Source organism: Pan paniscus, chromosome 9, assembly GCF_029289425.2.
Source record: "Pan paniscus chromosome 9, NHGRI_mPanPan1-v2.0_pri, whole genome shotgun sequence".
Taxonomy (NCBI): domain Eukaryota; kingdom Metazoa; phylum Chordata; class Mammalia; order Primates; family Hominidae; genus Pan; species Pan paniscus.
In genome coordinates, this window is record NC_073258.2 from 113410885 (window position 1) to 113437356 (window position 26472).

Genomic DNA, 26472 nt, shown 5'->3' on the forward strand with positions numbered 1-26472 from the left:
GACTCCTCCAGCCTGCCAGGTTGCTTCTAAGTCTGTCTTGTCCAATGTCAGTAAATTCTTAATGGGATGGTGTATTAGTCATGTTTTTATCAGTAGAATCGATTTTAGTGCTTGGCACATAGTAAGAGCTTTGTAAATGTTTGTTGGATAAATGAATGAGTGAAATGTGTTTGGCTGGGGCTCCACATTACGAAGGCCACATAGCATCCTTTGGATAAAATTGGCATCTCAGAGAGAGATGACAGAAGTTTCCAGAACAATTGGAAGACAAGTTGTCTATGAGAGTAGCTAGTTTTGTTGAAAAATCACCAGGGGTCAGGCACTGTGCCAAGGGCATTACAAACACATTTTCCTACTTGAAGTCTGCAACAACCCTTTGAGGTAAGGGGTGGGTGTACTATGATTATCGTCATGTTACAGATGAGGATACAGGCCCAGAAATGCTCAGTAACTTGCCCAAGCACACACAGCTGGAAGTTGGCAGAGTTTGGACTAGAAATCCATAGCCGAAGCATTGTGCGCCCTCCTTTCAGCCTGGAAACATCATAGGAGTTTCCAGTAGATGGGTCTCCTAGGACTCAAAGAACTATTAGAACTGTGAGAAATCCCAAACGGAATGAAATTCTGACCTAATGGAGCCTAAGAATCAGCAGGAGCCCAAGTCCCAGTTTAAAAAGTAAAGAAAAGACATGTATAAATACAAGGAAGAAATTCTGTAAAATCAATGCTTTAAACAAGGTCAAATAATTAATGTCTTCCAGCAGCTTCCATCCTCTGAGAAGGGCCTGACCTGCCTGCCACCATGTCCCTTCAAGTGCAGGCAGACAGGGAACTCAGGATAATGGCTCCTTGAGCATGGCTAATGTATGATGGAAATGCATCTTTCTCCTCTGGGGCTGGCAATGTAATTTCATACTAAATTTACTGTGGTTTATGTAATTCTTTTCATTCACAGCAGAAGGAGTTTCTTTGCTGCTTCCCTTTTCAGAAACTTGGAGACCATATATCTTTGCAAAGTGGATTTTTAAAAATAAAGAAGAAAAGATTAAATCAGAGAAGCTCCCAAGTTTTCTGCCTTCTGCCTGGACCAGCTTCCTGTGCTTCTTCCTTTCCAAAATTGATGTGGTAAATGTTATTGCAGTAGCACTGGCTCAGAAAAGCCCAGGCCTTCCAAGAATGCAACCTTCATGGATAAATTCTGCGACTCTTTCTCCTCTTGGGAGGCTGGAGAGGTAAGACGTAGAAGGAGAGAGAGAAAAAGAGACACGGAGAAATTTGCCTTGTTAGTGGCTTTCAGGAGAACAAGGCCAGAAGACACAGAGTCCCGGACCTTATCCACGTGAGTCCCTCTTCTTTTTCCACTGTCTGTCTCCTGAGCCTTTTCTTATTGCTTCAAAGGCCTTTGCTTGTCAGTCTCCAAAGTGCCCAAGCCCCTTTGTGTCCTAGAAGAATGTACCTCCTTCTATCCCTCAAAGAAGGCAGGCCTGAGCCAGGAGATTGGGCAGAGGAGGGGCAGGTCAGACTCATGGGTGGGTGTCAGAGTCCTGATGACTGGAATTCTGAGGAGTTTGGACATCTCATTGATCCTTTAAAAAAATCCCTAAAACTTAAAGTATTAAAAAAAAAAAAAATCCTTACTGCCTCAGTCCCCAAACAGGAAATTCTGATCTTGAATTGATCTTAGAATAAAATCCTCCCTCAAACCCCAAGAAGCCCTATAGAATCTTCTTTCTGTCTTTTTTCTCACCTCATCTCATGCTATTCCACCTCATGCCATTGCCTTACACACCTGGCCCTGTGATTTTCTTTCTGCCTCTTTAAAACACTAAGACCTTTCCTACCTTTAAGGTAGCTACTCTCTTTCCTTGGAATGCTCAGCTCTGCACTCCTTTGGCTGGCTGCATCTTGAGCTTTGGGTAGACTCCTAATTGCCTTCTTGTCAGAGAGATTTCCCCAACTATCTGCTCTTAAAACAGGTCCCCATCTCTCTCACTCTGTAGTCCCTTGCTTTTAAAATTTCTTTCATGGCACTTTGCACAACATACATGATCTTTATATATAACATGCCTGCTGTCTGATTCCCCCACTGGAATATACATTCCCCAAGACAGAGATCATGTCTTGCTTGTCCCTGCTAAAGCTGCAGTGCCTAGCACAGAGGTCATATTCAATTGACATTTACCAAATGAACAGCTGAATCCCAACTCCCTATTACTTCCATGGCTGCCTTCCCTATAGACTGTGAGCTGCCTGAAGGCAGGGACTGTCTTTCTTCTCTACGTCCTCCATACATAGCACAGATCCTGGAGTAGAAAAGACCCTCTGCACATGTTTGTGAATAAAGGAAAATCTGCATCAGACTTTCTGCTCAAAATGTCTGCAGATGAGTCTCTCTGATCAGTAAGAGATCAGGAAGGCAGAGCAGGCCAGCCAGACAGTAGGCCATGTGTGAGTGTCCAATTATCAGATGACATCATCTCCAGATGAGTTGAAAAGAAAGTGATCATCGGAAGCAGTCACAGCCCATTGAATCTTTCTTCGGCATTTGTATCACAGTTATGCATCTGCTCTTGGTCCTTCTACCATGCCTGCTCCTGAAAGCTGAGGTTTGGTGTTGGGTTTTTGTGAGGGTGTTTTTCCCTGCTCATTGCTGGAAGGGATCTTGACAAGTTTCTAGTATCTGGTCCAACTTTTCAGTGAGCAGAAAAATCTCTGCTCAGTCTCAAAATTCTTCTAGGGCAAGGAATGCACCACCTTGAGAGTCAGAACCCCCAGGACTGTGTGGCCATGGGGTTTAGCAATGCCTTGCTCAGGGAGATCCCAAAATTGCCTTGTTGTGACTTTACCCTTTGGTCGCAGCTCCCCGACCAGGGATTACCTTCTATGGGATGGCCCAGTAGATATGGGAGATGAATACTGAGCCTTTCTTTCACTCCAGCCAATTAGTCTACTCCAGAGACACTTGTCCATTCCTGGGTTTCTCTCCACTCTAACTGACATGCTCTTGCCCAAACTCAATTAGTAGGAAGTGGGTACCCAGTCTCTTCAATTCCCTCTGTGGCATTAGAGGTATCTCTCAGCCATGAGAAGAAATGAAGGGCTTTTCTGCTTTCTTTACTGGGGGTGACAAAGAAACCAAAAGTGAAGAGGTTGTGGAATTTTAATGTCATTTTACACATCACAATCTTTTGTCTGTAACTCTGCCTCCCTTGCCAAAATAGTAACTGGAAGCCTCAATGAGCACCTACTTTCACTATCTTGAGAGTAGGATTCGTAATACTCTCCTTTCTTCTACCTCTTCCGTCTTAGGCTCCTCATCCCAGAAGATGTTGCCGTTAGGCATGCCCTAGTCTCAGGTGGGCAGTGTACCTCTCCAAAAAGCTCTATATAAGGGAGCAGCCAACTGCTGATTTTCCCCTCCGAGGAATGGCCCCACTGAACAGATTTCCTCACAGCCCCTCCCTCCTTTTAGGTGAGGTTAGCAGCTCTACCCCTAAATCATTCTCAAGTTCCACGGTCTCAAGTCCCCCTCTTGCCTGGTTATGTCCCTCTTGTCACTGTCTAGCCCATCAATGTCAGAATAATGGTGACTTGATGTTATGAGATGGCATTATGATGGTGCAATATGCCAGCAAGACAAGAATACACAGAGCATGCCTTCAAACAATCTCTTATATTCGTAAGTTTCTGTAATCATATGCTTGAGGTAATATATAGCAAAATACTATAAACTGAGTGGCTTAAACAACAAACACTTATTTCTTACCATACTGGAGCCTGGGAAGTCCAAAATCAAGGTGCTAGGCTATTTCGTTCCTGGTGAGGGCTTTCTTCCTGGCTTGCAGGCAGCTGTCTTCTTGCTGTGTCTTCACATAGTAGAGAAAGAGAGAGGTGGAGAGAGACAGGGAGAGGAAGAGGGAGAGGGAGAGGGAGACAGAGAGAGAGAGAGAGCTCCAATCCTCCAGTTTTTCTTATTATAAAGGCACTAATCCCCTCTGAGGACACCATCCTGATGACCTCATCTAAACCTGGTTACCTCCCAAAGACCCCATCTCTAAATACCAACACATTAGGGGGTAGGAATTCAACATATGGAATATGGCTTTGGGGGGAACACAATTCAACCAGTTTCCAGAGGAAAAGATATATGTAGATGAAGCAAAGAAGAGCAAGCCCTAGTGCAGATCTCAACCGAGCAAAACCAGTGCAGTAGAAAACTCCTTTTGTCAGGCCCAGGCCAGAGTCAGTGTAGAGCCCAGAACCAGGGCAGCTCCCACAGTCTGCCTGGTTCCTTATCTTCTCAGTGGGCACACTTGAGTCTCAGATACTTGCCTCCAAGGAGAGAAATGACAGATCCAATACCACCCACCAGCATCAGGAAAAAAGGACCAAGAGACAGAGCAAGAGAGACTGGTGGTGCTGATGTGCAGAGTAGGACTGGTTCTGGCCTCCTGTTCCAGGTCTTCTTAGGCTTGGTTGGTGGCCCTGGAGCCTAAATCAGTCATGTGGGAAGAGAGGGAAGGAAGAGAGAAAGTCAGAGAAGAGACAGCTGGGAATAGGTATGGTCAAGAGAAACTGATAAAAAAAGGACAAGACCACATCCATGTGTCTGGACATAGTAATTCTTTCATAAGGTTTTACCCCTTGAAAATATGACTCAATTAGATGACCTTGAACTTGACCAATCCAAACTCTGGGGGTCGGAGGTACAGTTAGGGCAAGGCCTGAGGGATCCAATGTTATTCCTGGAAGCCCAAAATCTATATCCATTTAAAGGAGAGATACCCATAACTGCATTAGTCTTTATATTTGGTCATTTTTACCTCCCTTGACCTCCTGGCACAATAAACATGTATTTATGCGACTTAAGACTGCTTTAGATCTTTTGGTAGCTGCATCTCACTGTTGGGTTATTCTGAGTTTATATATATTCACCCAAACCCCCAATTACTTTTCCTATGAAGTGCTTTCAAGTCAACTCCACCCCACCCTGAAATTGTATAAATGATCATTTGCACCTTCATTTGGAAGTTCACATTTGTCTCTGCAAAAGGTTGTCATGTTGATTTTGGCCTATCATTGAAACCCACCGAAATTATTTTGAATTGTAATTTTGCTGTACAACATATGAACTATTTCCGCCTTCTCCACTTTACTGAAATTTTCAATGCAGCATCTCAAGAGTTGCTGCTCAAACTAAAAATGTCCTACTTAGCATTCATCCAGCTGCCTCCCTCACTGCTTCCAAAACAGAGCTCAAAGCTAAACTCTCCCAGGAAGGCTTCCAAGATTAAATGGGGGCAGAAATGAGGCTCCTTCCTTCTAGGACAAGAGGGAACTCCACAGAGCTGCATCTCAGAGTGGCCCGGGGCTACCTGTGGATTTCAAAGAGGAAACTCTGTTCTTAGAAATGAAGAGCACAGAATGTGAAACTGCATAATGTCAAATGTGCTGCTTCTGGGGAGAGTCTTGTGTCCTCAGACACCAGGTGCCTCATTGGCCCCAAAAGAGATACTCATCCCTGCCTTCATGCCATACCTTCTGGGCTATTAAAATACTTACCTCTTCCTGAGAGAGAAAGGAGTTCTCCAAGAGCCTGCTCTGTAAGTTCTCAACCCTCCCAACCCCAGCCTGCAATCAGAGGAAACAGTTTGACCATTCTGGCTCATGAAAGGCAGTAAAGCTTGGAGGTCAAGTGCTCAGATCCTGGAACCAAATGGCTCTGGGTTCAGATACTTGCTATGCCGCTTATTAATGGTTTAACCCTGGGCAAATGCTTCTGCTTTCTAAGCCTCCATGTCTCCTCATCTATAATACAAGACACTTCACAAGTCCGACCTCTAAAGGATAAAATGAAATGACGACGGTAAAGTCTGGTGCAGAGGGCTCATCACATGGGAGGGAGGCACTCAACAAATGAGAGTGCTCATCATCGTGTGGTCACACTTTCCTTACCTCGTCTCTGATTACAAATCTGCGACAAGTCTCAGTTATTGGCACTGACTTCCTACTTGCCCAGCTGGCCACAGTGTCTACTTAAAATAGATGTTTTATCAAAAGTACAAGTGCTCAATAAGCATTATGTTCTGAAACTGGGGAATCAGTGAAGTTAACTGAGCTGCCTTTCAGTGTCTCTAAACAATTGCTATTTCAGTTATCTTTGCTGCCTAAGGAAATAGCCCCAGACTCAGCAGCTTAAATTACAAGGATTTAATACCTTTTCATGAGTCCATGGGCTGGCAAGGCTCAGCTGGGTGGTTCTTCTCCATATGGGGTTGGCCAGGGTCATGTGTGTAGCTGCCTTCAGCTGGGAGCTGGGCTGGATCACTCTCAATGGCTTTACATGTGCCATGTGCTTTAGCTGGGGTTGCTGGAACAGCTTGGCCTGGCTGAGCCATTCTCTTTCGACACAGCCTCTCCTAATTTAGTGGTGCCTGGTGACCACTGTTACATGTTGGCTGGATCCTAGAAGGGTGAAAACAGAAGCTGAAAGGCCCCTTAAGGCCTAGGACTGGAAATTACACTGCATAGCTGCCGCTGCATTCTGTTGGTCAAAGCAAGTCATGGGATTGGCCTAGATTTGAGAGAAGAGGAAATGGAATCTACTTCCTTATGGGAGGGACACACATATAGAGATGGGAGGGATTGTTGGTGGCCACCTTTGCAGAAAATCTACCACATCCCTCTGCTCTGATTTCTCTTCCAGTCTCTTTATGTGAACCATGCAAACAGGTGCTACCCAGAGGACCCCAGCTGTTGGCTCTGGCCCTGGCTTCCTCCATTTCCCAATCTCACTTGCACGTGGCCTTTGTGCTTCTACCACTATTTGTTTCTTCACACTTAGCTCCTCATGTTCACCCTGGGCAGAGAGAGAAATGGTGGTAATTTTTTCTAAGCATATTCTCTCAAACTGGCACTTTTACAACATACTTCCTTTGGAAAGATGTTGACCTGACATTTCTTAAGACCATGATGGAATGACATTAGAGACAGCAATAAAAAATATGAACATGGCACATAGAGAAAGTAGCAGAGGTGGCACCTATTCTAGGTGTTTTGCACTGTCTGATCTTGTGGAAAAATCTACGTAGATCCAGCAATAAAGTGCCAGGGCAAGGATGCCCCTGCTTTTTGAGACAACCTGTGTCCTGTCCCTGGGCAGAAAACAGCCTCAGCTAAGAGGAAAGACAAAGTGCCTCCTTGCAGCCTCTGGACCTACACTCAAGACAGCCAATGCACCAACTCCAGTGTGTAGAGGGGTTAAAGCTTTATGCCTCATCCTAAAAGGGCTCCCTTTCATTTCTCCACAAGGAGGTAAGGAGTGCCTTTCTCCAAAGTCCGTTTCCTATTTGCTTCCACTGAAAAGATGGCTCAGTAATCTCTTGGATCTGGGCGGGATGCTGCTGCTGCTGCTGCTGCTGCTGATAAACAAATAATAAAACAATAGTGCTTACTGAACACTTTATATGTGCCAGGCACCATACTAAGTGCTTTCAATGCACTATTATTTAAAACTTACACATTCGTAGTAATTTGCCAAGGTCACATAGCTCACAGTCAGTAAGTGGCCAACCCTGGCTTCAAACCCAGGTCAGTCTAATGCCGGAGACACAATACCTTCACCATCAGACCAAGCACAATGCTTCTGGAATCATTTCATCCAGAAGCCCCTGCCCAGTGCCAAGTGCCAACTCCTGTCTCAGATAGAACTGGACTGTCAGCTGCTGCTGAAGTCAGCATACCCAAAAGCCTACCCAGGCCCAAAGACAGCATGGGACACGAAGCTCCAGACTCAGGTTCTAATTAAACAGAGTGCAATTTCCCTGAAAGGTTTGAGAGAAGAACACAGAGAAGACATAAAGGGAGCACAAACAGCAAGGCAGGCAGGATGCCTTGGAGATGGGAGCTTCAACCTGTTTCACAGGCACAGGTTCCTCCTAGAGCCTCCACTAGCTCCTGTTAGCAGCATCCTCCTCTGCTATAGAAGGAGGAAGCATCATTTCCCCAGTGCCTACATGAGGCTTCAGGCACCTTCTCCTTTAGCTTTACTCTGGCTCCCAATGCCAGACCCATGGGAAGCTCCTGGGCTGGAACTGTGGGACTGGGCTCTAAGGAGACTACCATTTTGATTAGCCCCCTCTACTGCCACATCTTCCCAAACCACCAGAGAGCCTCTGCAGGCCTGATTCTGGCTTCTCAGGCAGCTGCCATACAAACAAATTTTTGTGTTTGGCTCATTACCAGCCCTGCCACCCTCCAATGAAGCAGATCTAGCTAGTTTTACATCTAATTTGCATGACAACCTACACTTTTGCCTGGGAGGACCCTCCACTAAGTTTCCAGGTTATTTTCCTTTTGTTCTGATGGGCACCGCTCGGTCTAAAGAACACTAACAAATGGACTGATTTCAACCTAGAAGGCAGTCTCCCTGGAGTTCCTAGGGTCTGTGTCACCAACTCTATCTCTCTTTTGTTTCCTAAGTATTTATTGTTGAATGTGACATATGTAACAGAAAGTGACTTAAAAATGTACAGCTCAATTAATTACCACAAAGCAAACATCCACAAAACCACCACCCAAATAAAAATGGAAGAGTGTCCCAGAAGACCCCTCAGGCCTGCTACAGGTCACCCTCCTGTCCCCCGCTGAGATAACTACTGGCCAGATTTTTGTGGCTAGTATTTGCATTTCTGAATTTTATCACTTAATCAGGCATCTCTACATACTACTATGCATGTCTTCATTTTACTTGCATTCCTTAATTTTACTTATTTGCATTTTTAAATTGTATCATTTCATCCGGCATCTCCACATACTATAGTTATTAGAATTATTAAAAAATGAAGTCATACAGTATGCTTTTTGTGTCAGGCTTGTTTTGATCAATGTTATGTTTATGAGATTTATATATATTATGGCTGGATTTCATCTATTTTCATTGTTATATCAAATTCCTTTTTTTTTTCTTTGAGACAGAGTCTAGCTTTGTCACCCAGGCTGGAGTGCAGTGGCGCGATCTCAGCTCACTGCAAACTCTGCCCTCTCTGCACTCCTCCCCCACCCCACCACCACCCACTTCAAGCAATTCCCCTGCCTCAGCCTCCTGAGTAGCTGGGACTGCAGGCATGTACCACCATACCCAGCTAATTTTTTTTTATTTTTAGTAGAGATGGGGTTTTGCCATGTTGGCCTCAAACTCCTGACCTCAAGTGATCTGCCCACCTCGGCCTCCCAAAGTGCTGGGATTATAGGCGTGAGCTACTGCACCCCACCTCAAATTCTTTTTTATAAATACAGCACAAATTATTTAACCACTCTTTTATTGATAGACATTTGGGTTGTTTCCAGTTTGGGACTATTACAAACAAAGCTGCTATAACCATTATTGAGCATGTCTCTTCGTGTTCATGTGGAATTGCTGGGTAACAGATATGTATGCTTGGTTTTGAGAGATATGCCAAACCATTCTCCAAGGGGATTATACCAATTTTCAACCCTACCAGTAGTGTATGAGAGTTCTTTTGCTCCATATCTTTGCCAAAGCTTATTATGGTCATTTCTTTTAATTGTAGCCATTCTGGGTAGTGTTCTCTTTCAGTATACTTCAATTTGCTTTCAATTTTTGCATTTCACTGATTACTAATGAGACTGACTTCCTTTTCCTATATTTATTGGGCAATTGAATATCCTCTTTTGTGAAGTGCCTACTGGTGATTCTTGCAGATTTTTCTATAAGGTTGTATATATTTTACTTACTGATTTGTAAGACATCTTTTTAATGTTATGGCAATGAAGTCTTTGTTGGTTATGTGTTACAAAATCTTTTCCATTTATGCTTGCTTGCCTTTTCGCTCTCTTAATGGTATGTTTTGATGAACAGAAATTCTTAATTTAATGTGGTCCAATTAACTGATCTTTCATTTATGCTTAGCAACTTTTTTGGGTCTTGTTACAGTTAGATTTCCCTACCACAAGGTCATAAAAATATTCTATATTTTCTTCAAGGAGTCTTATGGTTTTGCTATTTCACAGCCTTAGCTGTTGTTGCCTTTGGGGACTGGGGAATCTGAGGAGACTAGGGACTGGAGTGGTCTTCTGGCATGTGCAGCAGCTCTGGAGAGGTGGCCAACAGCTTTTTCATGCAGGTCTGATTCTGTTTCTCTTTACTGGGCGGAATCTCCTGTCTGAGGTCTATGACCACCCCCACCAGTGTTTTCCAGCCAGCAGTAGTTCCAAACCTCCCTGGGGTGAAGCTCCCAGAGGAAGGGGTGGGCTGCCATCTTTGCTCTTTGGCAGCCTTAGCCGTTCTGGCTTTCAGAACTTGGAGAGTGCAAGGTGACTGCGGGCTGGAGCAGACCCCTAGCACGGCACAGCTGCTGTATGAAAAAACCACCGACTGCTTTTTTACAGAGGTCCCCAATCCCATTCCTTTTAACTGGGTGGGACCTCCTGACTGGGGTCTCCAGCCACCCCCTCCAGTGCGTTTCAGCCAGCAACAGGTCCATATCTCCCTGGGATGGAGCTCCCAGAGGGAGAAGCAGGGTGCCACGTTAGTTGTTTCACAGCCTTCACTGTCGATACCTTCAGGTACTGGAAAATCTAAGGTTACTAGGGACTGGAGCAGACCTTCAGCATACTCCAGCAGCCCTAGGAAAAGTGGCCAGACTGTTCGTTACATGGGTTCCTGATCCTGTATCTCCTCACTGGGTGGGTCCTCCCAGCCAGGGTCTCCAGCCACATCCTGCTGGGGCTATTGAGCCAGAAGCAGCTCGGCAACAACCTGGACAGAGCTCCCAGTGGGAGGGGTGGGTTGCCATCTTTGCCATCTTGCAGCCCTGGCCCTTGCTGTCTCCAGGCTCTGGAGAGTCCACAGGGGCCAGGAGGTGATGGAACCCCAGCACAGAGCACCTACCTTATGGAAATTGGCCGGGCTATTCTCCACGCAGGTGCTGGTCCTCACTTCTCCTCACTGGTTAGGGCCACTAGACCTGGGACTCAACACTACCACCCTGTCCCCACCTGACCACTTCAATCAGAGGCAGCCCAGCATTTCTCCAAAGAGGAAATCCCAGAGTAAACCTACAATTCCTCTGCTACTGCAGTGGCAGTGCTACTGCCCTAACAGTGCTCAGGCTGGGGAAAGAACAAAGGGCCTACTCACTATGCTGGCACCTCCAGCACAAGGCAGCTACCATACAGAAAGGATGGTAGTTCTTCTTCCCTGGGAACCCCCATCCCCCACTCCACTAGGAAGGGCTCCCAGGTCATGATGGCGAAACATTGCCCCACCCACGGCTGAGCATACCCACTAGTAGTGGCCCTGAGTTTTCCTGGGGAGAGGCTCCTGGAGGCATCTGACAGCCTGTCTGCTACTGCTACAGAAATGGTCCTATCCCTGCTGCCCTCAGTCTGGGGAAGAAACAAGAGCCTCAGGGCTACACCTGAGCTTACAGCATGCCACAGTCACCATACAGAGAGGAAACCAGTCTCTCTTCCTGATGAGCCCTTAACCCCCTGCTCCCCAAGCTCATGCCAGCAGGGCAGCTGCCCTACCCCACTTGCTGAACACTCCCAGTAACAGTGGGTCCACGTTTCTTGGAGTTGGAGCCCCCAGGGGAAACTGAAAGCCCCTTTGCCATTTCCTCTACAGTGGTACTGCCCATGCTACCCTTGGACTAATGAAGGAGCAAAGACCCTAAGTACCCTATCCACACCTCCAATAAGCAGCAGTCAACCCAAGAAGAGGTGGCCAGTCCATCTCCCACAGGTCCCACCCACTCCCCCTGTTCATCACCAGGCAGGGAATCCCCCAGCTTGGGCCCACAGCACAGACCCCCATCCTGGTCTGATCACGTAGAGCAACTGCTGATCTGCATTTCTGGGGTGGAGTCCCCAGGATACAAGCAAAAGACCATTGGCCATGACCACTGCTAAGGTCCCTTTTCCTGCTGGCTCCAAGTTGGGGAGGAAACATAAACCCTGAGATCACCCTAGAGCTGTGATGGGCAGCTTGGGAGTGCCAAGCCATGATCTACAGTCAGCACTCAAGTGGGAGAGGGACCCACACTTTCAAAGCATTGAAAGGGACTATGGCTGCAAATGTGAGGAAATATAGGGGAGCGACACAGCTGAGCAAGAGTCTACCTACTGACCACTATGCATAAATTAACAACTTAACATCACAACTAAAAGAAATAGAGAAGCAAGAGCAAACCAACCCCAAAGCTAGCAGAAGACAAGAAATAACATAAATCAGAGCCAAACTGAAGGAGATTGAGACACAAAAAAATATTCAAAAGCTGAACGAACCCAGGAATTGGTTTTTTGAAAAAATTAATAAGATGGGCCACCGACTAGACTAATAAAGAAGAAAAGAGAGAAGATTAAAATAAACGCAATCAGAAATGACAAAAGGGATATTACCACTAACCCCACAGAAATACAAAAAATTATCAGAGACTACTACAAACACCTCTATACACACAAACTAGAAAAACTTGAAGAGATGGATAAATTCCTGGACACGTACACTCTCCCAAGACTGAACCAGGAAGAAATTAACTCCCTGAACAGACCAATAATGCGTTCTGAAGTTGAATCAATAGGAAATAGCCTCCAACCAAAAAAAGCCCAGGACCAGAGATTCACAGCTGAATTCTACCAGATGTACAAAGAAGAGCTGGTATTAAAACTATTCCAAAAAGCTGAGGATGAGGGACTCCTCCCCAACTCATTCTATGAGGCCAGCATCATCCTGATACCAAAACCTGTCAGAGACACAGCAAGAAAAAAAAACCTCAGGCCAATATCCTTGACAAACACAGATGCAAAAATCCTCAACAAAACTCTTGCAAACTGAATCCAGCAGCACATCAAAAAGCTAATCCACCACAATCAAGCACACATTATCCCTGGGATGGAAGGTTGGTTCAACATATGCAAATTAATAAATGTGATCCATCACATAAACAGAACTAAAGACAAAAACCACATGATTATCACAAGAGGGGCAGAAAAGGCTTTTGATAAAATTCAGTATCTTTTCATTCTAAAAACTCTCAATAAAGTATGTATTGAAGGAACATACCTCAAAATAATAAGAGCCATCTATGACAAGCCCATAGCCAACATTGTATTGAATGGGCAAAAGCTGGAAGCATTCCCTTGAAAAGGGACAAGACAAGGATGCCCTCTCTCACCACTGCTATTCAACATAATACTGGAAGTTCTGGGCAGAGCAATCAGGCATGAGAAAGAAATAAAGGGCCTCCAAATAGGAAGAGAGGAAGTCAAACTATCCCTGTTTGCAGACGACATGATTCTATATCTAGAAAACCACATAGTCTCGGCCTCAAGGATCCTTCAGCTGATAAACAGCTTCAGCAAAGTTTCAGGAAACATAATCAACATACAAAATAACTAGTATTCTTATACACCAACAACAGCCAAGCCAAGAGCCAAATCAGGAATGCAATTCCATTCACAATAGCCACAAAAAGAATAAAATACCTAGGAATACAGCTAACCAAGGAGGTGAAAGATCTCAACAATGAGAATTACAAAACACTGCTCAAAGAAGTCAGAAATGACACAAACAACATTCCACGCTCATGGATAGGAAGAATCAATATAATTAAAATGGTCATACTGCCTGAAGCAATTTACAGATTTAATGTTATTCCTATCAAACTACCAATGACATTCTTCACAGAACTGAAAAAAAAACAACTACTTTAAAATTTATATGTAACTAAAAAAGAGCCTGAATAGCCAACGCAATCTCAGCAAAAGAACAAAACTGGAGGCATCATGTTACCTGACTTCAAACTATACTACAGGGCTACAGTAACCAAAACAGCATGGTACTGGTACAAAAATAGACACATAGACCAATGAAACTGAATAGAGAGCCCAGAAATAATACTTCACATCTACAACCATCTAATCTTCAACAAAGCTGACAAAAACAAGCAATGGGGAAAGAACTCCCTAGTCAATAAATTGTGTTGGGATAACTGGCTAACCACATGCAGAAGATTGAAACTGGACCCCTGCCTTACACCATATACAAAAATCAACTCAAGATGTGTTGAAGACTTAAATGTAAAACCCCAAACTATAAAAACCCTGGAAGACAGTCTAGGCAATACCATTCTGGACAGAGGAACAGGCAAAGATTTTATGATGAAAATGCCAAAAGCAATCACAATAAAAACAAAAATTGACAAATGGGATCTAATTAAACTTAAGAGCTTCTGCACAGCAAAATAATCTATCAACTGAGTAAGCAGACAACCTACAGAATGTGAGAAAATTTTTGTAAACTATGCGTCTGACAAAGTTCTAATATCCAGCATTTATAAGGAACTTAAACAAATTTATAAGAAAATAAAGACAACCCCAATAAAAAGTGGCAAAGGATGTGAACAGACACTTTTCAAAAAAAGATACAATACACATGGTCAACAAAAGTGTGAAAATAAGCTCAATATCACTGATCATTAGAAAAATACAAAACAAAACCACAGTGAAATACCATTTCATACCAGTCAGAATGGCTACCATTAAAAAGTAAAAAAAAAAAAACAAAAAAACAAAAAAAAAGATGCTGGTGAGGTTGTGGAGAAAAGGAGATGCTTATAAACTGTTGGTGGGAGTGTAAATTTGTTGAACCATTGTGGAAAGCAGTGTGGCAATTCCTCAGAGCTAAAAACAAAACTACAATTTGACCCAGCAATGCCATTATGAGCATATATCCAGAGAAATATAAGTCATTCTACCACAAAGACAGTTGCATATGTATGTTCATTGCAGCACTATTCACAATAGCAGAGACACAGAATCAACCTAAATGCCCATCAATGGCAGATTGAATAAAGAAAACATGCATATACATCATGGAATACTATACAGCCATATAAAAGAACAAGATGATGTCCTTCGTAGGAACATGGATGAAGCTGGAGGCCTGAGCAAACTAGCACAGGAACAGAAAACCAAATACTACATGTTCTTACTTGTATGTGTTAGCTAAATGATGAGAACACATGGAAACAAAGACGGGAACAACTGACACTGGGGCCTACCAGAGGATAGAGGGTAGAAGGAGGGAGAGGATCAGAAAAAATAACTGTTGAGTACTAGGCTTAGTACCTGTTTGACAAAATAATCTGTACAACAAACACCCGTGACACAAATTTACCTACATAACAAACCTGTACATGTACCCCTGAACCTAAAATAAAAGTTTAAAAAATTAAAAATTAAAAGAAGACACACAACAGCTCTTTCTCTCTCCCCAACTTTCTAATTTCTGTACTGTTTTTTTTCTTGCTTCTTTGTTCTGAATCAGACCTCCAGTTTGACATTGACTGGGAATAGCGTCGGCCAGCTAACTGTGTTATTCAAATCTTTCATTTGTTATTTCAAAAGGAAAGTTTTCAACACTTCATCATTAAGTTTGCTGTTTGTTATAGGTTTGTTGTAGATTTACTTTATCAGGCTAATAAGTTCTATTTCTACTTTGCTAAATGATTTTTGTTTGCCTGTTTGTTTTAATGATGAATGGATATTGAATTTTAATGCTTTTTCTTTATCTATTAAAATGATCACATGAATTTTTTTGTTGTGTTAATTGTGAATTAGATTGATTGAATTTTGAGTGTAAACTAAATTTGCTTTCTTGGAGTAAATCCTATTTGATCTCATGCCTTAGCCTTTGTACATTGCTGATTCCATTTACTAATATTTTGTTTAGTTATTGGCTTCCATGTTCTGAATGAGACCGCCTATAATTTTTCTTTATCATCATGTTTTTGTAAAGATGGATGCTAAAATTATTTTGGCCTCATAAAACAAGTTGGTTAGTGCTACTTTATCTTTATCTTTATTCTCTAGAATAATTTGTAAAAGGTTAGCATTATTTTCTTTCTTAAACATTTGGCAGAATTCACCATTGAAGCTACGTGGGCCCAGAAATATTTTCTTGGGGAGAAGATTTTCAATTACATATTTAATTTCTTTAATAATTTTACATTCATATGTTCAATATTTTTCTCATGTCGATTTCAAGTTGTGTTTCTCCTAAGTTTTTCATTTTATCAAATTTTCAAACATTGATATAAAGCTATTTATACTGTCCTGGTCGTTCGACATAATCTTAGACTTCTTAGAGGCATTGTTTATATTTTCTTATTCTTGTTTCTTTGTCAAAATCTTTTTTGGATTGAGTTAATTGGAAGACCTTGTCTTTGAGCTCTGAATTTCTTTCTTCTACTTGTTCAATTCTATTGCTGAGACTTTCCAGAGCATTTTGCATTTCTATGAATGTGTTCAATGTTTCCTGAAGTTTTTATTGTTTTTACCTTGTGCTATCTATTTCCTTGAATATTTCTCCCTTCATTTCTTGTTTTTTGGATTTCCTTGCATTGGGGTTCACCTTTCTCTGGTGCCTCCCTTATTATCTTAATAACCAACCTCCTGAATTCTTTTTCAGGTAAATCAGGGATTTCTTCTTGGTTTGGATCCATTGCTGGTGAGCTAGTATGATTTTTTTGGTGGTGTTAAAGAGTCTTGTTTTGTCATATTACCAGAGTTGGCTTTCTGGTTCCTTCTCATTTGGGTAGGCTCTGTCAGAGGGAAAGTCTAGGGCTGAAGGCTATTGTTCAGATTCTTTTGTCCCACAGGGTGCTGCTTGATGTAGTACTCTCCGCCTTTTCCTATGGATATGGCTTCCTGAGAGCTGAGCTGTAGTGATTGTTATTTCTCTTCTGGGTCTAGCCACCTAGCAAGTCTATCAGGCTCTGGGCTGATACTGGGGGTTGTCTGCACAGAGTCCTGTGATGTGAACCATCTATGGGTCTCTCAGCCATTGATACCAGCACAGTATCTGGGGTGTCTCCCTGGTCTGGCAGGAGCAGTCTGCTTCCTTCGGAGGGTCTGTGGGTCCTCTCAGGATTCCTGATTTATTCCTGCAGTCGTTCTGGAGCTAAAATTCACCATGCGGGCCTCCGCACACTTCTCTGTCTGTGCAAGTCAGAGCTGCAATCTAGTCCTGCCTCCTGTCTGCCATGATATGCAATTCTGGTGGAAGAAATTCTCCTCTGGAGAACTGACGTCACTAGGTGTTCTCCTGAGAGTTGTGCCAGTCTGGGGCCTGGGAAGTCCAAGGGTATGGCTTCTGCTCAGCACTGGTGAGGGCCTCCTTGACAATCACAAGGTTCCACAATAGGCCATCTGCAAGCTGAGGAGCAAGGAAGCCAGTTTGAGTCCCAGAGCTGAAGAACTTGGAGTCTGATGTTCAAGGGCAGGAAGCATCTTGCACAGGAGGAAGATGTAGGCTGGATAGCTAAGTGAGTCTACTATTCAAGCCTTTTGTCTGAATTTTAAATTGGCTTGTTTGTCATTTAATTTTTGAGTTGTGAAAGTTCTTTATAGATTCTATTTACAAATTCTTTGTCATGCATATATATACAATGCAAATGGTTTCTCCCATCTGTAGTTTGCCTTTATGTTTTCTTTTTTTTTTCTTTCTGAAAATTTATTTATTTATTTATTTTTTATTTTATTTATTTATTTTTATTATACTTTAAGTTTTAGGGTACATGTGCACAATGTGCAGGTTAGTTACATATGTATACATGTGCCATGCTGGTGCGCTGCACCCACTAACTCATCATCTAGCATTAGGTATATCTCCCAGTGCTATCCCTCCCCACTCCCCCCACCCCACAACAGTCCCCAGAGTGTGATGTTCCCCTTCCTGTGTCCATGTGATCTCATTGTTCAATTCCCACCTATGAGTGAGAATATGCGGTGTTTGATTTTTTGTTCTTGCGATAGTTTACTGAGATTGATGATTTCCAATTTCATCCATGTCCCTATGAAGGACATGAACTCATCATTTTTTATGGCTGCATAGTATTCCATGGTGTATATGTGCCACATTTTCTTAATCCAGTCTATCATTGTTGGACATTTGGGTTGGTTCCAAGTCTTTGCTATTGTAAATAGTGCCACAATAAACATACGTGTGCATGTGTCTTTATAGCAGCATAATTTATAGTCCTTTGGGTATATACCCAGTAATGGGATGGCTGGGTCAAATGGTATTTCTAGTTCTAGATCCCTGAGGAATCACCACACTGACTTCCACAATGGTTGAACTAGTTGACAGTCCCACCAACAGTGTAAAAGTGTTCCTATTTCTCCACATCCTCTCCAGCACCTGTTGTTTCCTGACTTTTTAATGATTGCCATTCTAACTGGTGTGAGATGGTATCTCATTGTGGTTTTGATTTGCATTTCTCTGATGGCCAGTGATGGTGAGCATTTTTTCATGTGTTTTTTGGCTGCATAAATGTCTTCTTTTGAGAAGTGTCTGTTCATGTCCTTCGCCCACTTTTTGATGGGGTTGTTTGTTTTTTTCTTGTAAATTTGTTTGAGTTCATTGTAGATTCTGGATATTAGCCCTTTGTCAGATGAGTAGGTTGCGAAAATTTTCTCCCATTTTGTATGTTGCCTGTTCACTCTGGTGGTAGTTTCTTTTGCTGTGCAGAAGCTCTTTAGTTTAATTAGATCCCATTTGTCAATTTTGTCTTTTGTTGCCATTGCTTTTGGTGTTTTAGACATGAAGTCCTTGCCCATGCCTATGTCCTGAATGGTAATGCCTAGGTTTTCTTCTAGGGTTTTTATGGTTTTAGGTCTAACGTTTAAGTCTTTAATCCATCTTGAATTGATTTTTGTATAAGGTGTAAGGAAGGGATCCAGTTTCAGCTTTCTACATGTGGCTAGCCAGTTTCCCCAGCACCATTTGTTAAATAGAGAATCCTTTCCCCATTGCTTGTTTTTGTCAGGTTTGTCAAAGATCAGATAGTTGTAGGTAAGCGGCGTTATTTCTGAGGGCTCTGTTCTGTTCCATTGATCTATATCTCTGTTTTGGTACCAGTACCATGCTGTTTTGGTTATTGTAGCCTTGTAGTATAGTTTGAAGTCAGGTAGTGTGATGCCTCCAGCTTTGTTCTTTTGGCTTAGGATTGACTTGGTGGCGATGCGGGCTCTTTTTTGGTTCCATATGAACTTTAAAGTAGTTTTTTCCAATTCTGTGAAGAAAGTCATTGGTAGCTTGATGGGGATGGTATTGAATCTATAAATTACCTTGGGCAGTATGGCCATTTTCACGATATTGATTCTTCCTACCCATGAGCATGGAATGTTCTTCCATTTGTTTGTATCCTCTTTTATTTCCTTGAGCAGTGGTTTGTAGTTCTCCTTGAAGAGGTGCTTCACATCCCTTGTAAGTTGGATTCCTAGGTATTTTATTCTCTTTGGAGCAATTGTGAATGGGAGTTCACTCATGATTTGGCTCTCTGTTTGTCTGTTATTGGTGTATAAGAATGCTTGTGATTTTTGTACATTGATTTTGTATCCTGAGACTTTGCTGAAGTTGCTTATCAGCTTAAGGAGATTTTGGGCTGAGACAATAGGGTTTTCTAGATATACAATCATGTCATCTGCAAACAGGGACAATTTGACTTCCTCTTTTCCTAATTGAATACTCTTTATTTCCTTCTCCTGCCTAATTGCCCTGGCCAGAACTTCCAACACTATGTTGAATAGGAGTGGTGAGAGAGGGCATCCCTGTCTTGTGCCAGTTTTCAAAGGGAATGCTTCCAGTTTTTGTCCATTCAGTATGATATTGGCTGTGGGTTTGTCATAAATAGCTCTTATTATTTTGAAATACGTCCCATCAATACCTAATTTATTGAGAGTTTTTAGCATGAAGCGTTGTTGAATTTTGTCAAAGGCCTTTTCTGCATCTATTGAGATAATCATGTGGTTTTTGTCTTTGGCTCTGTTTGTATGCTGGATTACATTTATTGATTTGCATATATTGAACCAGCCTTGCATCCCAGGGATGAAGCCCACTTGATCATGGTGGATAAGCTTTTTGATGTGCTGCCGGCTTCAGTTTGCCAGTATTTTATTGAGGATTTTTGCATCAATGTTCATCAAGGATATTGGTCTAAAATTCTCTTTTTTGGTTGTGTCTCTGTCAGGCTTTGGTATCAGGATGATGCTGGCCTCATAAAATGAGTTAGGGAGGATTCCCTCTTTTTCTATTGATTGGAATAGTTTCAGAAGGAATGGTACCAGTTCCTCCTTGTACCTCTGGTAGAATTCGGCTGTGAATCCATCTGGTCCTGGACTCTTTTTTGTTGGTAAGCTATTGATTATTGCCACAATTTCAGATCCTGTTATTGGTCTATTCAGAGATTCAACTTCTTCCTGGTTTAGTCTTGGGAGAGTATATGTGTCGAGGAATTTGTCCATTTCTTCTAGATTTTCTAGTTTATTTGTGTAGAGGTGTTTGTAGTATTCTCTGTTGGTAGTTTTTATTTCTGTGTGATCAGTGGTGATATCCCCTTTATCATTTTTTATTGCGTCTATTTGATTCTTCTCTCTTTTTTTCTTTATTAGTCTTGCTAGTGGTCTATCAATTTTGTTGATTCTTTCAAAAAACCAGCTCCTGGATTCATTAATTTTTTGAAGGGTTTTTTGTGTCTCTATTTCCTTCAGTTCTGCTCTGATCTTAGTTATTTCTTGCCTTCTGCAAGCTTTTGAATGTGTTTGCTCTTGCTTTTCTAGTTCCTTTAATTGTGATGTTAGGGTGTCAATTTTGGATCTTTTCTGATTTCTCTTATGGGCATTTAGTGCTATAAATTTCCCTCTACACACTGCTTTGAATGCATCCCAGAGATTCTGGTATGTTGTGTCTTTGTTCTCGTTGGTTTCAAAGAACATCTTTATTTCTGCTTTCATTTCGTTATGTACCCAGTAGTCATTCAGGAGCAGGTTGTTCGGTTTCCATGTATTTGAGCAGTTTTGAGTGAGATTCTTAATCCTGAGTTCTAGTTTGATTGCACTGTGGTCTGAGAGATAGTTTGTTATAATTTCTGTTCTTTTACATTTGCTGAGGAGAGCTTTACTTCCAACTATGTGGTCAATTTTGGAATAGGTGTGGTGCTGAAAAAAATGTATATTCTGTTGATTTGGGGTGGAGAGTTCTGTAGATGTCTATTAGGTCCGCTTGGTGCAGAGCTGAGTTCAATTCCTGGGTATCCTTGTTGACTTTCTGTCTCGTTGATCTGTCTAATGTTGACAGTGGGGTGTTAAAATCTCCCATTATTAATGTGTGGGAGTCTAAGTCTCTTTGTAAGTCACTCAGGACTTGCTTTAGGAATCTGGGTGCTCCTGTATTGGGTGCATATATATTTAGGATAGTTAGCTCTTCTTGTTGAATTGATCCCTTTACCATTATGTAATGGCCTTCTTTGTCTCTTTTGATCTTTGTTGGTTTAAAGTCTGTTTTATCAGAGACTAGGATTGCAACCCCTGCCTCTTTTTTGTTTTCCATTTGCTTGGTAGATCTTCCTCCACCCTTTTATTTTGAGCCTCTGTGTGTCTCTGCACGTGAGATGGGTTCCGGAATACAGCACACTGATGGGTCTTGACTCTTTATCCAATTTGCCAGTCTGTGTCTTTTAATTGGAGAATTTAGTCCATTTACATTTAAAGTTAATATTGTTATGTGTGAATTTGATCCTGTCATTATGATGTTAGCTGGTTATTTTGCTCGTTAGTTGATGCAGTTTCTTCCTAGTCTCGATGGTCTTTACATTTTGGCATGATTTTGCAGTAGCTGGTAACGGTTGTTCCTTTCCATGTTTAGTGCTTCCTTCAGGAGCTCTTTTAGGGCAGACCTGGTGGTGACAAAATCTCTCAACATTTGCTTGTCTATAAAGGATTTTATTTCTCCTTCACTTATGAAGCTTAATTTGGCTGGATATGAAATTCTGGGTTGAAAATTCTTTTCTTTAAGAATGTTGAATATTGGCCCCCACTCTCTTCTGGCTTGTAGAGTTTCTGCTGAGAGATCCGCTGTTAGTCTGATGGGCTTCCCTTTGAGGGTAACCTGACCTTTCTCTCTGGCTGCCCTTAACACTTTTTCCTTCATTTCAACTTTGGTTAATCTGACAATTATGTGTCTTGGAGTTGCTCTTCTCGAGGAATATCTTTGTGGCATTCTCTGTATTTCCTGAATCTGAATGTTGGCCTGCCTTGCTAGATTGGGGAAGTTCTCCTGGCTAATATCCTGCAGAGTGTTTTCCAACTTGGTTTCATTCTCCGTGTCACTTTCTGGTACACCAGTCAGATGTAGATTTGGTCTTTTCACATAGTCCCATATTTCTTGGAGGCTTTGCTCGTTTCTTTTTATTCTTTTTTCTCTAAACTTCCCTTCCTGCTTCATTTCATTCATTTCATTTTCCATCGCTGATACCCGTTCTTCCAGTTGATTGCATCGGCTCCTGAGGCTTCTGCATTCTTCACGTAGTTCTCGAGCCTTGGTTTTCAGCTCCATCAGCTCCTTTAAGCACTTCTCTGTATTGGTTATTCTAGTTATACATTCTTCTAAATTTTTTTCAGAGTTTTCAACTTCTTTGCCTTTGGTTTGAATGTCCTCCCGTAGCTTGGAGTAATTTGATCATCTGAAGCCTTCTGCTCTCAGCTCGTCAGTCATTCTCCGTCCAGCTTTTTTCCGTTGCTGGTGAGGAACTGTGTTCCTTTGGAGGAGGAGGGGCGCTCTGCTTTTTAGAGTTTCCAGTTTTTCTGCTCTGTTTTTTCCCCATCTTTGTGGTTTTATCTACTTTTGGTCTTTGATGATGGTGATGTACAGATGGGTTTTCGGTGTGGATGTCCTTCCTGTTTGTTAGTTTTCCTTCTGACAGACAGGACCCTCAGCTGCAGGTCTGTTGGAGTACCCGGCCGTGTGAGGTGTCAGTCTGCCCCTGCTGGGGGGGTGCCTCCTAGTTAGGCTGCTCGGGGGTCAGGGATCAGGGACCCACTTGAGGAGGCAGTCTGCCTGTTCTCAGATCTCCAGCTGCATGCTGGGAGAACCACTCCTCTCTTCAAAGCTGTCAGACAGGGACATTTAAGTCTGCAGAGATTACTGCTGTCTTTTTCTTTGTCTGTGCCCTGCCCCCAGAGGTGGAGCCTACAGAGACAGGCAGGCCTCCTTGAGCTGTGGTGGGCTCCACCCAATTCGAGCTTCCCGGCTGCTTTGTTTACCTAAGCAAGCCTAGGCAATGGCGGGCGCCCGTCCCCTAGCCTCGCTGCCGCCTTGCAGTTTGATCTCAGACTGCTGTGCTAGCAATCAGCGAGACTCCGTGGGCGTAGGACCCTCCGAGCCATGTGCGGGATATAATCTCCTGGTGCGCCGTTTTTTAAGCCCGTTGGAAAAGTGCAGTATTCGGGTGGGAGTGACCCGATTTTCCAGGTGCCGTCTGTCACCCCTTTCTTTGACTCGGAAAGGGAACTCCCTGACCCCTTGCGCTTCCCAAGTGAGGCAATGCCTCGCCCTGCTTCGGCTCGCACACGGTGCATGCACCCACTGACCTGCACCCACTGTCTGGCACTCCCTAGTGAGATGAGCCCGGTACCTCAGATGGAAATGCAGAAATCACCCATCTTCTGCATTGCTCATGCTGGGAGCTGTAGACCGGAGCTGTTCCTATTCGGCCATCTTGGCTCCAGCCACCTCCTATGTTTTCTTAATGGTATCTTTGATTAGCAAAAGGAGGAAGGCCAATTTATCAATTTTTTTCTTTTAGAGTCTTTCTCTTTTTTCTTGTCTAAGAAATCTACAACAAAGTTGCAAAAATATTGCCTTATGTTTACTTTTAGAAGCTTTATAGTTTTAGCTTTTATATTTAAGTCTATGACTCCTCTCAAATTAATTTATGTACATTATACAACTTAAATTTTGTGTTATGGATAAATTTTATATATCTTTCTATAAGGATAGTCAGTTCCAGTATCATATGTTGAAAAGACTACACTTGTCTGACCTTTGTCAAAGATCAATTAAGTGTAAATGTATAGATCTATTTCTGGACTCTTTTTTTCATTGTATTGATTTCCTTGTGTATTCTAACATCAATACCAGACTATCCTGATTACTGTAGCTTTGTCTTGAAAATAGTTTACTGCATAGATTACTGTAACTTGCACCCCAGAAACAGTTAGGTAAGTCCTCTCCGATTAAGAGATGGAGTCTATCCCTCTATCTCTTGAATACATGTGGGCCTGTAATTGCTTTGACTAATATAATATGGTAGATATGTTTCTATGTGACTTTTTAAACTAGGTCAGAAGAAGCCTTGCAGCTTCTGCCATGGTTTCTTTGAATGCTCACTCTAGAATAAGCCAGGCAACACGTAAGCACTCTGCTTATCCTGACACCACCATGATGTGAGGAAGTGATGCATGACCAGCCACAGGTATTCCAGCCATTCCTGCCCAGATTCCAGACATGTGATCAAAGTAGTCTTCAGATGACTCTAGCCCCACATGACTTTAACTTTGTCAAAGACCCTGAAGAAGAACGACCCAGCTGAGCCCATGTGACCCATAGAGTTATGAAAGATAATGATTGTTTGTAAGCAACTAAGTCTTGCTATAATTTATAATATAGAAATAGATAACTAGAACAGTAGAGTATTAGAAAAAAACAACATTTTGAGGGTCAAGGGGACCCGGACTCAAATTTTGAATGTGACTTTGAGCAACCACTATCAAATTACCAGTCTGAGGGCTAAGGAACTTATATACAATTTATCACATCATTTACTCCAGTTCAAATGTGTTCCCCAAAAAGTATGTGTTAGAAATTTAATTGCCATTGGTGAGACCTGTAAGAGATGCCTAATGGCTATGTGAATTGTGCCCTCATGAATGGATTAATGCTGTTATCACATGAATGGATTTGTTATTAAGGGAAGGGAGGGTTGGCCCCTTTTTACTCCCTCTCTCTCTCTTGTCCTACTTTCTGCATTCCACCATGAGATGACATTGCAAGAAGGCCCTTGCCAGGTGCTGGCACCTTGATCCTGGACTTCCCAGCCTCCAGAACTGTGAGAAATAAACTTCTGTTTATTATAAATTACCCTGTCTATGGTATTCTGTTATAGCAGCACAAAGTGGACTAAGACATCATTGAAAAAATGTTTAAGTACCTACTGAGGACAGGGAGTATGCTTAGGATATACAGATATGAGGATAACACAGCTCCTCCCGTCACAGAATTTACAGATCAGTGGAGAAAATAGACATGTTTCCCTACTAAGGTAGCTGATGAAACTGTTTTTTGTTAGTAGCAATTGCTATGGCAAATTCTAAGAGAAATAGCTTTGCTAATCTGGATTCACACAAAACCAATATGTACAAAACATCAGATAATGAGTATGTCATGGCCCATCTGACTTCCCTTTTGTACTGGTTACTAGGAAGGTCAGAACTGAAGGTGAGATTCAGCCCTAGTTGTTTCTAATGTCTCCACTCTTTTTCTTCAACATGATTTTCCATTTTCTAGTTCTAATGTTAAATTCTAACTGCAAAGGTATTATTGTATTTGGAATAAGTTCGGATAAAATTGTGAGTAAAATGTGTACTATTCAAATTGAAAGCATAGTTTCAGATCAATTAGAATTGTCCCATTCTTGTTTTTGTGCTTGGGACAGCACATGCTGAGAACGTGTCTTTACTACAACCACTATTAAAACTACAGCAGTTTATGCTTCTGCTAGTAATAATCACAGCTGAATGTCTAAGCATAGTACACCAGGGACTGCACTAAGTACTAAAATGAATCATTCAATATCATTTCACAACAATCCTGTTATGTAGGTATCACTATGATCCCACTTTTAGAGATAAGGAAGCTGAGATTTGGAAAGGTGAAGTCATTTACTTCAGGTAATACTATGACAAGGAGTGTCAGAGGCAGCTCATTCCATAGTTCATGCTTCAGCATTAGGTGTTTGATGCTTGTGGGTCTAGGGAAACAGTGCTTGAATGGACTTTATTGATGGTCCAACCTGGCACCACCCTATTCTTTATTCAAAGGCTTTTCCTGGCAAGACCCAGGAATTCTGGGTTCCTATAGGGGATGACTAACCAAGGTCCTCTCCATCTCCCCCTGTACAGGGAACCCCATTTTTATAAATACTTGTATTCATGGTCCCTGAATCCAAGGCAAATATTCATAAAATAGCCTGTGTTTGCATTCATAGAGACCAGAGGAAACCAGACAATGGACAAAAGAGAGAAGTTAAGTTCTGGCAATTGTTTCAAAATGTTTGAAAAGTTAGCAATGATGTTCAAAGCATACATCCCTGGCATCATTAAAGCCCCCTTCCTTAAAAACTCAAAGGAATATCTCCCTAATCGAGAAAATACAGACAGTGTAGTGGGAAAGGGTGGAAGACATATTTATTCAGAAGCAGAAAGGGTAGTAACAGGTATTAAGCACCAGCATGTGCCGTTCTTTTTACATGCATCTCTCATTTAATCTCCCCTCATCCAACGATGAGAAGTGAGACCAAAGACCCTGGAGTCCGATGGACTCCACTGCGC

General features: G+C 42.3%; 1 long non-coding RNA gene across 1 annotated transcript in view; it reads left to right on the forward strand.

Moving 5' to 3' along the window:
- Positions 1-281: 281 nt before the first annotated feature.
- Positions 282-26472, forward strand: part of LOC129393409 (uncharacterized) — a 90705-nt gene continuing 64514 nt past the window's right edge. Inside the window, exon 1 of the long non-coding RNA XR_008620263.1 lies at positions 282-1339. This is a non-coding gene — a long non-coding RNA (uncharacterized LOC129393409). The remainder of the gene's footprint in view (positions 1340-26472) is intronic.